Source organism: Mauremys reevesii, linkage group 10 (assembly GCF_016161935.1).
Source record: "Mauremys reevesii isolate NIE-2019 linkage group 10, ASM1616193v1, whole genome shotgun sequence".
Taxonomy (NCBI): domain Eukaryota; kingdom Metazoa; phylum Chordata; order Testudines; family Geoemydidae; genus Mauremys; species Mauremys reevesii.
The window spans coordinates 57,598,978-57,611,933 of NC_052632.1; the positions used below are offsets into that span (position 1 = coordinate 57,598,978).

A 12,956-nucleotide genomic window follows, 5' to 3' on the forward strand; every position below is an offset into this window, starting at 1 on the left:
GAAGTGGATTAAAAATATGAAAATAAATGTAGACAAAGAGCAAGATTCTGATCTCTGTACAAGAGAATGAGTCTAGAGTAATTCCACTGAAATCTCTTGACCCAGCGTATTTATTGTACAGTGGAAAGATGTGTATTAAGTTTGTTTGTTTGTTCCCGATTAGATGTTAATGCTCCCAGTGGAACATATCGCTACTGAGTTTCGTGTTTGTCCTGTGATGTTCCTCTGCGGTCTTGTTTTATCACTTTGACCTAGAATGCTCTGTCCTGCAATCCAGTACTACATCTGTCTCACTGCTTTTAAGTACCACCTGCATTCCATTCTTCGCTTTAGTCCAGCTGCATTTGATGATGAGCTAAAGCATTGGTTTTCCTGAAACTTTGTCTAAATCGGCTTCGGTACCCAATGACTGGAAGTTAGCTAATGTAACGCCAATATTTAAAAAGGGCTCTAGAAGTGATCCCGGCAATTACAGACCGGTAAGTCTAACGTCGGTACCGGGCAAATTAGTCGAAACAATAGTTAAAAATAAAATTGTCAGACACATAGAAAAACACAAACTGTTGAGCAATAGTCAGCATGGTTTCTGTAAAGGGAAATCGTGTCTTACTAAACTATTAATGTTCTTTGAAGGGGTCAACAAACGTGGACAAGGGGGATCCAGTGGACATAGTGTACTTAGATTTCCAGAAAGCCTTTGACAAGGCCCTCACCAAAGGCTCTTATGTAAATTAAGCTGTCATGGGATAAAAGGGAAGGTCCTTTCATGGATTGAGAACTGGTTAAAAGACAGGGAACAAAGGGTAGGAATAAATGGTAAATTCTCAGAATGGAGAGGGGTAACTAGTGGTGTTCCCCAAGGGTCAGTCCTAGGACCAATCCTATTCAATTTATTCATAAATGATCTGGAGAAAGGGGTAAACAGTGAGGTGGCAAAGTTTGCAGATGATACTAAACTGCTCAAGATAGTTAAGACCAAAGCAGATTGTGAAGAACTTCAAAAAGATCTCACAAAACTAAGTGATTGGGCAACAAAATGGCAAATGAAATGTAATGTGGATAAATGCAAAGTAATGCACATTGGAAAAAATAACCCCAACTATACATACAATATGATGGGAGCTAATTTAGCTACAACGAGTAAGGAAAAAGATCTTGGAGTCATCGTGGATAGTTCTCTGAAGATGTCCACGCAGTGTGCAGAGGCGGTCAAAAAAGCAAACAGGATGTTAGGAATAATTAAAAAGGGGATAGAGAATAAGACTGAGAATATATTATTGCCCTTATATAAATCCATGGTACGCCCACATCTCGAATACTGTGTACAGATGTGGTGTCCTCACCTCAAAAAAGATATTCTAGCACTAGAAAAGGTTGAGAAAAGGGCAACTAAAATGATTAGGGGTTTGGAGCGGGTCCCATACGAAGAAAGATTACAGAGGCTAGGACTCTTCAGCTTGGAAAAGAGGAGATTAAGGGGGGATATGATAGAGATATATAAAATCATGAGTGATGTTGAGAAAGTGGATAAGGAAAAGTTATTTACTTATTCCCATAATACAAGAACTAGGAGTCACCAAATGAAATTAATAGGCAGCAGGTTTAAAACAAATAAAAGGAAGTTCTTCTTCACGCAGCACACAGTCAACTTGTGGAACTCCTTACCTGAGGAGGTTGTGAAGGCTAGGACTATAACAATGTTTAAAAGGGAACTGGATAAATTCATGGTGGCTAAGTCCATAAATGGCTATTAGCCAGGATGGGTAAAGAATGGTGTCCCTAGCCTCTGTTCGGCAGAGGATGGAGATGGATGGCAGGAGAAAGATCACTTGATCATTGCTTGTTAGGTTCACTCCCTCTGGGGCACCTGGCATTGGCCACTATCAGTAGACAGATACTGGGCTAGATGGACCTTTGGTCTGACCCGGTACGGCCATTCTTATGTTCTTATATCTATAAGGGTTGTTAGTTTTTTACTAATATGGGAGTAAATAATCCATCTATCTACTTATATGCATTCACCGCCATAATATCTGAATGCTTAATGAGAAGGTGTAATGTCAGAATGAGTATAACTATGTTAATGTCTCTGTTAAGCCTCTGACCATGCCTGGTGTCAACTAGGTGCTTCTTGAACCTGCCTCCTTAGTGTTTAGCAGCATTACAAGACTCTGATGTTTTATGTGCCATGCTGGACAGGTTACTTGAGCCTGTATTTCACCTTTCTCATTTGTCCTTCTTTACTTGATTTTACAGGCTGATTCAGAGTTGCTACTAATAAATTGGTATCCACATTCCATTACAGTTCTCTCCACTACTAGACATAATCTTTGCCCAGTTGAAGGCTGGTTAATTTGCTGACACCTTCCCATACTTCCTTCTAAATGTCAGTCTGAATGCTGATTGAGTCACTTGAACTCATGGACTTGCTGTCTTCATCCATTAGACTTTACAATGACCCTGCTTTGAGTGAAATCCTTCTGGCAGACTCTGGTTTCCTAAGCAACCTCTAAAAGAGTCCATGCAGGTATATTGGCTGCTGAATGTCTTTCCTTAAAACTGCTGGAAGCACATACCACTAAGGCTGCTTTAAAGTTTTGTGCAGCTTTTGCTATGGTACAAGAAACCTCCGTTGTAATGTATTAGTTGAGTCACTTACTGCAACTAACATCAATTAAAGCAATCTTAGTTGTACACAAGTATACAGGTATTACTGACTTTAAAACTGCACTTGGGGGGGGGTGATGTAAGATACACAACTTGAGCTATGGGAATAGCGTAGCTGAAGTCGACGTATCTTATTTCGACTTACCTCCCATCCTCATGGCGCGGGATTGACGGCCGCGGCTCCCCCGTCGACTCCTCTTCCACCGCTCGCTGTTGCGAATTATACCTGTAGGCCACACACCGTTCGTTTCTAGGCTGAGGCACAAAAACCAAAGATTTACAGAGTGTCCAAATAACAAAGTTTTATTGCGCAAGGTTCAAACAACGTTCGAACGTGGTGTCCCCCTGCTAGTCAGGGAGAGACCCAGGCTACAGATTACAGAGAAGTTATATACTTTTTAGGAGTGCATGCTACCCTCATGAATCGGAAGCCTTAACCAATAAACAAGCCATTTTCTTATCTTTAGCCTATTACAGTTAATCACTGTCCGCGTGCTGGCTAGTGCGCAGTCCAGCTGTTACCTTGCATGCTAGAATTTTTCCTTAATTATGTTACTACAGCTGTGTTCCTATCCTCTTTCCTGTTCCTGACTTTATCTTTCTTTAATGCTGCCCTTGGGAGCTGTGTATGTGATGTGCTTGTTTTTAGTTAATGATGGATACAAAATAGGGAAACTTACAAAATGGAGTTGCTCATGCTAACTACCCTTAACATCGCCCAGGTGGAGTTCTGGAGTCGACCAGGAGTGAGTTCGGGATCGATATACTGTGTTTAGACGAGATGCAATATATTGATCCCCGATTGATCAATCGCTACCCGCTAATCCGGTGAGTAGTCTGGATGTACCCTTGGAGAATATCATACTACACCTCATTTTAAAATCTCTAAGCCAATAAAATCAGGAAATTCCTTCACAAATTAGTCTTGAGGGAAACTGTGTCCCTTAGAAAGCCACAACCATATGAATCCCATGGGGGCAAAGGAATGTCTTTAGTAGGTGTGGAAATTCTTGTGAAAATTTCTCCATTGTCAAAAAATTCAATTGAAAAAATGTATCAGTGGAAAATTTTCAGCCAGTTCTAGACTTGGTAGTAGATGGAAATACCAAACCATTTCTAGGCTTAGTACAACATCTGTTAAATATTTGCAGCTTTACTAGTGTGTACATATTTATGTCTGCTTTAACATTGTCTGTCACTGACCTGCTACTTTAAAAAAAAAAAAATTATCTACTCTAGAATCTAGGGTCTACAGATTCTGGAAGACCAGCATAAGTGTGCACGTTTTTCAAACATACTGTGGGTATGCAACTGAATAGTTTGTTAAATATATTAATTTTCTTTATTGATACTGGATAATTTCCTTGTTCTGCTGTGGCTGATGCTGACTTTCTTTATTAGAACATGAGAGACACAAGGTGGGTCCTAAGCTCTGTGAAGCTCGAAAGCTTCTCTCTTTCACAGACAGATGTTGCTCCAATAAAATATATTACCTCACTTACCTTGTATCTCATATCCTTAGACCAACATGACTAGAACAACATTTATTAAAACAAGTAATTTTACATTCTATAATTTTTCAATTTTTCTTTTTTATTCCCCCCTCACAACTATTTTTTTTTAAACAACCAAATGACTTGAATACTATTCTTTAATGGACTGCTCTTTGACTGTGCTTTTCTTCAACTTCTTTTCACTATAAGTGGTTTTCAACCTGTGGTCTGTGGATCCCCAGGGTATTATTTTAATATAGAGAAATGGAATTATGGAGCTGAACTTCTTATTGAAACACAAAGTGTAATTCTGAACTAAGACACATGCATAAAAAATCAGTAAAATCCTTTAAAAATGTTGAAATATATCTGAGAGGGGGGAAAATAAAGATTTCCATGACTGAAAAATATATTTTATGCAAAGTGGCTACATATCATAGAAATATTTTTTTTCTATTTTGTGGATCTGATCCAATGGCAATGGATATCAGTGGAAAAAAATCGAATAACTTCCATGAGCATAGGATTGAACTTTTACATGCTCTCATATGCTAGAGAATGTCTCAACATAATGCACAGAATGACTCACAAGGACTTCAATTAGAGTTGCCAGGTCAAAAATGGACCCTGGTGGCTCCAGTCAGCACCGCCCACTAGGCCGTTAAAAATCCGGTCGGTGGCACAGCGGGGGCCTGTGGCTAAGGCAGGCTTCCTGCCTGCCCTAGCTCCGTGCTTCTCCCAGAAGTCACCCGCCAGGTCCTTGCAGCCCCTAGGCACATGGGTAGCCAGGGAGACTCTGCACACTGCCCTCACTCCTAGTTCTGGCTCCACAGCTCCCATTTGCCGGAAACCATAACCAATGGGAGCTGCGGGGGCAGCATCTGTGGGCGTGAAGGCAGCGCACAAAGCCTCCCTGCGCCTAGGGGCTGCAGGGACCTGGCGGCCGCTTTCTGAGAGCCACGGTAAGTGCCTCAGGGATTCCGCCAACCCCTCCCACACCCCAACCCGCTGCCCTGCCCGGAGTCTGTTCTCGCACCCAAACTCCCTCCCGAAGCCCGCACTCCACTCTCCCCCAAGTCCCTACCCCAGCCCTGAGCCCCTTCCTGCACCCCATCCCTCCCATCGCTCCACCCCAGAGACCACACCCCCTCCTGCACCCCAGTCCTGGTCCACAGCCTGGAGCATCCTCTACCTCAAACACCTCATCCCCAGCACCACCCCAGAACCTGAACCCCCAGCTGGAGTCCTCAGCCCCCACCCCACACACACACCCTAACCCAGAGCCCGCTCCTTCACCCTGAACCCCTCATTTCTGACCCCACCTGAAGCCCAGAGCCCATACCCCACTGCACCCCAATCCCCTGCTCCAATCCTCACCCTCTTCCCGCACCCCAAACCCTCAATCCCCTGCCCCATCTCAGAGCCTGGAGTCCTCACCCCTTCCCGCACCCCAGCCGTCTGATGAAACTGAGTGAGGGTGGAGGAGAGTGAGTGACGGAGGGAGGGGGGATGGAGTGAGCAGGGGTAGGGCCTCGGAGAAGGGACGAGGCCTTGGGGAAGGGTTGGGGCAGGGCAGGGGTTTTTGGTTTTGTGCAATTAGAAAGTTGTCAACTATATTGTGCAAATAGAAATCCCTCATTGTGTGCATGTTTTACTTACTACCAATAAATAGGGTCAAAGCCTGTGCAACTGCATAAGGAATCAAGTCCTTTTGGCCATGACACCTATTGAAATAAATGTTGTGCAATACCAAAAGCTGATCTCAATTTAAATAGAAATAACTTCTGATACTCTGTCAATGTGCATACTGATTGACACAGGGAAAACTAGTATATGCCATAAAATAAAAATCAAGCAGAGAATGCCAATATCTATTTGACAGTGCTGTGTTGAAAGCATGCAGTCTCCATCAGTGATTTCTGTGAAGCATACTACCAGTACTATAAAAAAAAAATTGTAGTCACTTCACTTACAGAATTCTAGTCCAGTGTGGATTTTAAACATATATGACCTGGAAGGATGATATATTATGTCACAACCAATCACCAAATCCTGAACAACTTGCAGCTCTCATTAGCTTTAGTGAAACTCACAGGATGGCAGCAGAACATTATAGGATTGGACTTCAAAAAGAAGTAAATTAGCAAGTTGGTTGGGCCATCTTTCAAATATGGTAGCCTCTCTTTTAGGTGTTTGTTTCAGTTTGTTAGGTCTGATCACCATGGTGGATCTGTGTTACTCATTTTTCAAGTTTATTGTGGTTCTTTCTTGAGCATTACTTTTCCAGGTATTTGCATTTTGACACCACTTGTTTCAATGATTCTGCCATTAACATCTTACAGGATATGGAAAAGGAGTATACTAAAACAGAGCAAAATTTTTGTCCAAAACTTTTTTGGCAAAAAATGATTTGGCAACACTGAAACTTTTCCCATGAATTTATTAATTTTGCTTAATTGTTCATTTTGACACCAGATATCCCACTCCCATCAATAAAAAAAAAAAAGCAAGAAACTTTTGAGATTTTTGGAAACAAGTTTTGATTTTTTTAAAATGACTTTCATTTCAAAATTTCCTTAAAATAAATTTTAAAAATGGTTTATTTTGTTGAAATGAAACGTTTGACACAAAATGAAATTGTTTTTGACTTTTTGACTCAAAACATTTCAAAATTTTTGATTTTTGGTCCAACTCTAACTCTTTTTTGCAGGGGCTTTTTGAAATTGGTGATAAACAGAAAAATACATTATACACCTAGCTCTAGTATTTATGTTTGCTCTTACACATGGAAAAAGCCACATTCAGGAAAGCTTCATCTGTGCTATCTGAGGTGTCTCTGCTCCAAGGAATTTACCACAGAAGAGGGCAGGAGTCTTTCTGACGCAGCCTTCCATAGTGTGCGGACATTAATTTCCAGCAAATCTTTCCTTTCTCAGGAGTGGACATGAACTCTGCTGGTGGGAGCTGCTAAGGGAGAAGCTGGATCAGCGCACACTCTCCCCACACCCCATTTCCAGATAGCGCGGCACTCTTTTTTATTGAAGGGCTCTTGCCAGAACCACTTGGCATTGATTGTGGACACTTAGCACTAATGCATACTCATTCCCAATTAGTTTCCACCATGTGACCCCTCAACCAGGTCATTTACACAAGTGCAAATATTACCATTCTCATTTAGTAGCATTGTGCACCTGCTTTGCACTGTTATACATGCCTATCCAATGTTCAGGGCAATGGAGAGTCCTAGTCCCTGAAGTTTCCTCACATAAAGGCCACTAATATTTAAACTTGTTGAAGATTTAAGTGTGTTGTGTTAAACTATCTTTGTGAATAGTGATAGAGGGACCGATGGGAATGAAGATATGGGGGTAGACATTACGGTATCTGAGGTAGAAGCCAAACTTGAACAACTTAACGGAAGTAAATCGGGGGGGGGATAAATCTCTCTCTAATAATAAGGAATTGAATTGTGATGTGATATTGCCCCTCCCGCGTTAGATAAATTTTAATAAGTCTCTAAATTCGGGGGTTGTTGTTGACTGGAGATTAGCTATAATAGTTCCTATATATTCAAAAAAAAAAAAAAAAGTGACCACTACAGGCAGTTTAGTTAGTTTAATATCTGTAAAAAAAAAAAAAAAAAAAAAATCTTAGAGAGAGAGGTTCGAGCATGAGGGGCATGGGGGATGGGATACAGCATGGATTGATGGATTAGATCGTGCCAAACCAACTGATCCTCTTCTTTGAGAAAGTAACAGATTTTTTTTTTTTTTAGACAAGGGAATGGATCTAATATATCTCTATTATAGTAGTAAAGTTTGATACGGCATGCAGAATTGAAATTACTATTTAAAAAAAGAAAAATGGGGGGAAAAAAAAAAAAAGAGGAGGAGAGAAGGGAAGGAGGGGGGGGAGGGGGGAGAGGGGAAGGGAAAGGGGGGGGGGGAGGGGGTTTTGGGGGGGAGAGAGTTCCTTCTGGTTTTTTTTGTTTTTTTATTTATTTATTTAATTTATTTATTGGGGGCCTGAGAGTAGAGAGGCTGAGTTTGGGTGATGATACAGGATTGGGAGACATTTGTAATTAGGAAAAAAGGATCGGAATCGGGACAGGAGATTTGGATGATGATGACTGGAGTAACTGTATAACAGGGATGAAATAGTAGTGAGAATGTGATGGTGAGAAGTGGGATGACTATGGATTTAGTTATTTAATTAGTTATAAGCTGTGGGAGGCACTGGAGTAGGAGAGGAGAGGAGGAGGAGGAGAGGAGGAGAGGATATTGATAATAGGATGAGATGAGAGTGGATGTGAATGTGTAAAAGCTAAAAAAGTCTTGGGGTCTTTAGATGCATAGGGAGGAGTATTTAGGGTAGGGATAAGGAGGTAAGGAGTATATATAGAGTTATATTGGAAGAGATTTGGTGTAGTTTTGTGTGCAGTTTTTTCCCATGTTTTAAGAAAAGAAAAAAAAAAAAAGGGGCCAAAGAGGGCCACTAGAGGAATGAAGAGGAAATGGAATGAGGAAGGGGAGGAAAGAGAGAGGAGAGGAGAACTTTGTTTCCTTAATTGGGAGATAGGATTAGAGATAATATAGGATAGATATAATATATATATAAGGGGATAAAGGGGAGCTCAGAGAATAATTGGATCTCAGGGACAGGAATGTGGACACGTGGACAAGGAGATATAATTTGGAAATCAAGAAATTCAAGGAAAAAAATTAGACGAACTAAGGGAAACAGAACAGGCAATACTGGAACCAGGAACCGAGAGGGGGGGGAAACAGAGTTACTGGGAGAAGGATAGATTGATTAAGGAGATTAATGGATAGAAGTGGTATGATAGGATGGTATAATATAGGATAAGGTCAATTAGAATGGGTCAATTATGTCATACACTATAAATATTAAAATATGATAATATGGTATGAGTCTTGTTCTTTTTTGGGAGGGGGTTCAGCTGGTTGCCGGGGGCTCGGGGGTGAAGGGGGGTTCAGGGGAAGGAAGGGGAAGAAGGGGTTTTCCCTTCCTGGCCCCAGGCCGGGCCCCTGGGCAGGGGCAGGAGGGGGGGGGGGGTGGAGGTGGGTGGTGGGTGAGGGTGTGGGACAGGAGGATAGCTAGATGATGGATCATAATGGTCCCTTCTGATCTTGAATTCTATGATTCTATGATTCTATGATTTTAATTAAAATATAGCTGCTGGGGGGAGGGATAGCTCAGTGGTTTCAGCATTGGCCTCCTCAATCGTGAGTTCAGTCCTTGAGGGGCCATTTAGGCATTGGGGGCAAAAATCTGTCCAGGGATTGGTCCTGCTTTGAGCAGGGGGTTGGACTAGATTGACCTCCTTAGGTCCCTTCCAACTCTGATATTATATGATTCTATTTTTTATGCTTCAAGGCAAAAAGTTTACACTTGCATTGTGCTGTAATAATACTGTCATTTATACAGAGTTTGGATTTTTAGCACTGAACATGACTAATATATGGCTAAATGGCACTGTAAATTTAATTTAATCCTCATTTCAATTTTGCACATACTATATCCCATGGCAAATCATGTACACTCTCTATTCTTACTGTAGAAAATGACCTTTTTGTGAAAGATTCCTTTGAGGATGTAACTAAGTACAAAATGTTCTCAGATTTTGAAACCTTGAAGAAATTCTGGCTTCAGACCTTGAAAGGCATCCTAAATTAAATAGTTGTCAACAAAAACAATGTAAAGTCTCAAACTCATGACGTAATTAATGGATCCAGATAAAGTCTGTGTACACAGCTGTTCAGTGCAATCCATGGGGATGTGGCAGTATGACATACATGAACAGGAATGATATTTGTCCTTTATAATCATGCTGAATATTACCCCTCACACACTTCAGATTTTATGACATGTAAAAATCACGTGTAAGTAATTTTCATGCTGCTGTTGCATCCTTGTTGTGGTCCTATGTATTGTCACACACACTTGAGTCATACTGTACATTTACATGATGCTTTGGGAACAGAAAGACATTCCTGGCCCCCAAGAGCTTACAAGTGAGAGATTAGCTGTGTCACACTGCCAGAGCCTATGCGGCAGAGGAGGCTGTGCTGCAGCAGTCATTCAGAACTTCTCCTGAGACAAACATTCCACAGTATTAGCTCTGCCACTTTGTCAGGTGGTGCAGTATATGCTCCCCTCTATTGCCAGCCGCTCTGCTGGCCATTGCAGACAGGATAAGTGTAGCATCACCGACATTAACCATGGGCAGGCGTGACATTCCCCAGGCATATTGTCACTGGCCTCTGTGCAGAGTCTGATAGAAATGTAATGCTCCATACAAGCTTTCCTTCTCTTCCCTTTGTACACTGGCACAGGGCCAGCCACAACTTGGGTCTTACTTTTATTAGGGAGCTGCACACTTTGTAACTTTTGTGTAGGCTGAGCTTAATGAACCCAGCAGAGGCTCCTTGCATCCCTCGCCTTGCCCCCACAAGCTCCCTTGTGCCACCCTCCCATCCCCTTCTTGGTCTGATACAACTAACCCCTAATCTCCTCCCTGCCATTGGTTCTGTGTGCCCCCTTTACCTCCCCTTCCTCCCATACCAAGATCCCCCATTCTTCCTGCCTCTGTGAGCACTGTTGTTCCCACTTCCTCCCATGCCATGGACTCTGTGTGCTCCCCTCCTTTTCCCCATTCCAGGAATCCCCATTCTTACCACCCTATGCCAGGAGCTCAGTGCACACTCTTATTCCACTCTTGCCACAAATAGCAGGGTTCCCCAATCTCCCCCCACTAGCGGTTGCTCCACATTCCAGGATATCCTATTCTCTTCCCCATGACAAGGGCTGTGTGCACACCTTTTCTTTCCATGGGTTCCCCACTCCCTCTTTTCCCCACCAATCTTCTTTTTGTGTGGGAGATAAATTACTCAGGGTGTCAATGTGTAGAACTCTATTGGGAAAATTAGCAGAGATGATGGGTTATTGTTATGCTGGAAGGCATTAATGGCTGCTATCAACCCATTCTCTGATCTATAGACAATTGCAGAGATGCTTGAAGCTGTGGCTGTTCTAAGGAGCTGGCAGGGGTTTCATATGCTCCCCTTTCAATTTTCTGACTGTCTTCCAAATCAATAGAATCCTGGCCATTATTTCCTAGAATATTCTGTGAAGTTTTGAAATTGATCAAATACAATGTTCAAAAGTTATTATGTTACAGATAGACAAAAATGCTCAGGGTCGGCCAACCAGACATAAATATGGGATATTTCAGATGGGAGAGAGAATGGTGATTATTGAAGGTTGCTGGAATAAATGAGTTTTATGGATGGATTTAGAGGAAGGGAAAGTGCCTTGCAATACCGTAGATGAGAACAAGAAAAATGTGTTACTACATGGCATTTCCTAGGTTTCCTTGGGTATTGTGAGAATTATTTAATAGCATAGTAATTCGAGTTAAAAACAGACTGGTAGAAAATGCTGGAAATAAAACTTAAATAATATTCTGAAGCATAACACCATAAAGACAGGGTTTACTATTTACTATTTACTATTTACTAAAATAATTCATTATAAATACAAATTTGTCTGTAGGTCACCATTATTTGCTGGACAAGAAAGGGGTGGAAGAAATTAAGAACAAAACCAAAAAACCTTATCGGTATGTTCTGTAATAGAGAGTTAGCCAGAGGTGTCAGATTTGTTTCCCTTATTGGAAAAGTTCCAGTGTTTAAAATTGGATTTCTCCTACACAAGGAAAGTGCAGTGAATCATTCCCTATGTACATCTAGCTACTTTTACCTCGCACATATTGTTTAGAAATATGTCTAACCCCATTAACTGGAATTGGTAGTGGGCCATCATCTATCTTCCAATAAGCTGCATGAAGAATGAGCTTAGACTGTGATAATAGGGCTTATAACCATGTCAAGTCAAATGGCTGTTTATATCTGACTAATGACTAGGGTGGAGATAGAAGTTGTATTTCTTTTTCCAAAGGAACCTGTGATAAGATTAGTAATGTCCTTCACAGTCGCTGCTTTGTCCTTCAGCCACTCTCACTGTCCCTAGCCAGTTCCAGTAATTAAGACGGGACCATTAAACATGTTCTTATCCATACGGCTAAAGGTGGAAAAACTGCCTGATAATAGAATCAATAGAGAGGATTCTTAATAGGGAGGATTCAATGTTCCTTCTCTGCAGTTCTCCAGAACCTTTTAAACTTGTAGCTGTAAGCCAGGTGCAGAATTTTACAGCAGGTTTTGAAGTAAATAAGGAACACATAATGGAACATATGGGACACTTAAGTTTCAATGAAAGCACCCAAATAAGTAATTACTTGATGGTTTGTAGACAAAGTTTGTGTTGTGTAGTATTCTGTATTCCAAATAATAGTAGTAATTTAAGACTTCATCCCTGTTCAGAAAGATTGGGACTTAAATAATTAAGAAAACTATGATTTACTCACCAGTTGGTTTCCTTTCAAAAGTTCTGGGAGGTGTGAAATGAGTTGAGTTTGACTGAGGGTAAAATTGTGTTTTTATATCCATTTTTACCAATCTTGCTTCTGTTTTCCTTATGTGGACAGACCTTTCATTGATATCAGCAGATCAATATACACTCCATAAGCAGAGGAGTATTTTGGGAATGAGATTCACCATGTGTATTGAAGACCACAGTTTAATCCTATTTTTTTATTAGAGCCAAGATGTGCTTTATCCCAACTATTTGTTTTGCTGAAGACTTTAGGTTTTTCACACTGAAATTTGAAGTCAGGGGTATATGGCATTTGTGAATGTAAAATCTTGTCATTCT

The 12,956-nt window shown here is 41.2% G+C and overlaps 1 protein-coding gene across 18 annotated transcripts in view; it reads left to right on the top strand.

The window, feature by feature from the left end:
* RBFOX1 (RNA binding fox-1 homolog 1) overlaps positions 1-12,956 on the top strand; it is a 2,636,561-nt gene that overhangs the window by 1,198,122 nt on the left and 1,425,483 nt on the right. The window contains exon 1 of one of the 18 annotated variants that reach the window (XM_039490606.1): positions 3,481-3,495. The exons of the other annotated variants lie outside the window; for them this stretch is intronic. The gene's annotated coding sequence lies outside the window, so the exon portion shown is untranslated. Of the gene's footprint in view, positions 1-3,480; positions 3,496-12,956 lie in introns of those variants that run through there. 18 annotated transcript variants of the gene reach the window in all.